Source organism: Diabrotica undecimpunctata, unplaced genomic scaffold (genome assembly GCF_040954645.1).
Source record: "Diabrotica undecimpunctata isolate CICGRU unplaced genomic scaffold, icDiaUnde3 ctg00000632.1, whole genome shotgun sequence".
Lineage (NCBI taxonomy): Eukaryota > Metazoa > Arthropoda > Insecta > Coleoptera > Chrysomelidae > Diabrotica > Diabrotica undecimpunctata.
Genome location: NW_027311929.1, coordinates 191,390 through 194,934, shown reverse-complemented (window position 1 = coordinate 194,934; position 3,545 = coordinate 191,390).

Genomic DNA, 3,545 nt, shown 5'->3' with positions numbered 1-3,545 from the left:
GGGCCTTCTTGCCACGGACGTATTCTTATCTCTGCGAGCCGAACGGACACACACACACACACACTTGCACACACACACATACATTCTTCACCTCTCGACTCCTACCTATTAGTAGCCTCTTACGACAGGCAGGGCCTTCTTGCCTCGGCCGTGTTCTTATCTCTGCAAGCCGAACTAACACACACACACACACACGCACACACAAACGCGCACACATAAACTCTTCACCTCTTGACTCCTACTTATTAGTCGCCCCTACAAGAGGCAGGGCCTTCTTGCCTCGATCGTGTTCTTATTTCTGCAAGCCGAACTAACACACACACATACTCACACACGCAAACACACACGCACACACACACACACACATACACTCTTCACCTCTCGACTCCTACTTATTAGTCGCCCATTACAAGAGGCAGGGCCTTCTTGCCTCGGCCGTATTCTTATCTCTGCAAGCCAAACAGACACACACACATACACACTCGCTTACACACGCACACACACGCACACACGCACACACACACATACACTCTTCACCTCTCCACTCCTACCAATTAGTCGCTCCTTACAACAAGCATGGCCTTCTTGCCACGGCCGTGTTCTTATCTCTGCAAGCCGAACTAACACACACACATACTCACACACGCACACACATGCACACACGCACACACACACATACACTCTTCACCTCTCGACTCCTACATATTAGTCGCCCATTACAAGAGGCAGGGCCTTCTTGCCTCGGCCGTATTCTAATCTCTGCAATCCAAACACACACACACACATACACATACACTTACACATGCACACACACGAACACACGCACACACAAACATACACTCTTCACCTCTCGACTCCTATCCATTAGTCGCCTCTTAAGACAGGCAGGGCCTTCTTGCCACGGACGTATTCTTATCTCTGCGAGCGGAACGGACACACACACACACACATACACTCTTCACCTCTCGACTCCTACTTATTAGTCGCCCATTACAAGAGGCAGGGCCTTCTTGCCTCGGCCGTATTCTAATCTCTGCAATCCAAACACACACACACACATACACATACACTTACACATGCACACACACGAACACACGCACACACAAACATACACTCTTCACCTCTCGACTCCTATCCATTAGTCGCCTCTTAAGACAGGCAGGGCCTTCTTGCCACGGACGTATTCTTATCTCTGCGAGCGGAACGGACACACACACACACACTTGCACACACACACACACACACATATACGCTTCACCTCTCGACTCCTACCCATTAGTCGCCTCTTACGACATTCATTGACTTCTTGCCACGGCCGTGTTCTTATCTCTGCGAGCCGAACGGACACATACACACTCTTACACACACACGCACGCACACACGCACACACACATGCACACACGCACACACGCACACGCACACACTCTCCACCTCTCGACTCCTATCCATTAGTCGCCTCTTAAGACAGGCAGGAACTTCTTGCCACGGCCGTATTTTTATCTCTGCGAGCCGAGCGGACACACACACACACACAGTCACACACACACATACACTCTTTACCTCTCGACTCCTACCTTTTAGTCGCCTCTTACGAGAGGCAGGGCCTTCTTGCCCCGGCCGTGTTCTTACCTCTGCGAGCTGAACGGACACACACACACACACTCCTACACACACACACGCACGCACACACACACCCACACACGCACACACGCACACGTACACGCACACGTACACGCACACGCACACACTCTCCACCTCTCGACTCCTATCCATTAGTCGCCTCTTAAGACAGGCAGGGCCTTCTTGCCACGGCCGTATTTTTATCTCTGCAAGCCGAACGGATACACACTCACACACACGCACGCATACACTCACACATGCACAAACACACGCACACACGCACACGTACACGCACACGCACACACTCTCCACCTCTCGACTCCCACCCATTAGTCGCCTCTTAGGACAGGCAGGGACTTATTTTTGCGAGCCGAACGGACCCACACACTCACACACACGCACAGACACACACACACACACACAAATACACTCTTCACTTCTCGACTCCTACACACATACACACACACACTCACAAATACACACACACATACGCACGCACACACACATACATTCTTCACCTCTCGACTCCTACCTATTAGTCGCCTCTTACGACAGGCAGGGGCTTCTTGCCTCGGCCATGTTCTTATCTCTGCAAGCCGAACTAACACACACACACGCACACACACGCACACACAAACGCGCACACATAAACTCTTCACCTCTCGACTCCTACTTATTAGTCGCCCCTTACAAGAGGGAGTGCCTTCTTGCCTCGGCCGTATTCTTATCTCTGCAAGCCAAACGGACGCACACGCACACACTCTGCACCTCTCGACTTCTATCCATTAGTCGCATCTTTCGACATTCAGATACTTCTTGCCACGGCCGTGTTCTTATCTCTGCGAGCCGAACGGACACACACACTCTTACACACACACGCACGCACACACGCACACACGCACACGCACACACTCTCCACATCTCGACTCCTATCCATTAGTCGCCTCTTAAGACAGGCAGGGCATTCCTGCCACAGCCGTATTTTTATCTCTGCGAGCCGAGCGGACACACACACATACACTCTTTACCTCTCGACTCCTACCTTTTAGTCGCCTCTTACGAGAGGCTGGGCCTTCTTGCCCCGGCCGTGTTCTTACCTCTGCGAGCCGAACGGACACACACACACTTTTACACACACACGCACGCACACACGCACACACACGCACACACGCACACGTACACGCACACGCACACACTCTCCACCTCTCGACTCCTATCCATTAGTCGCCTCTTAAGACAGGCAGGGCCTTCTTGCCACGGCCGTATTTTTATCTCTGCAAGCCGAACGGATACACACTCACACACACACGCACGCACACACTCACACACGCAGAAACACACGCACACACGCACACGTACACGCACACGCACACACTCTCCACCTCTCGACTCCTACCCATTAGTCGCCTCTTAGGACAGGCAGGGACTTCTTGCCACGGCCGAGTTCTTATTTTTGCGAGCCGAACGGACACACACACTCACACACACACGAACGCACACACGCACACACACGCACAGACACACACACACAAATATACTCTTCACTTCTCGACTCCTACCCATTAGACGCCTCTTACGACAGGCATTTCCTTCTTGCCTCGGCCGTATTCTAATCTCTGCGAGCCGAACGGACACTTACATACATACACACACACACTTACACACGCACACACAAACGAACACACACACACATATACACTCTTCACCTCTAGACTCCTACCCATTAGTCGCCTCTTACGACAGGCAGGGTCTTCTTGCCACGGATGTGTTCATATCTCTGCGAGCCGACCGGACACACACACACTGACACACACTCATACACACACACAGACACTCACACACGCACGCACACACCCACACACACACACATACACTCTTCACCTCTCGACTCCTACCCATTATTCTCCTCTTACGACAGGCAGGGT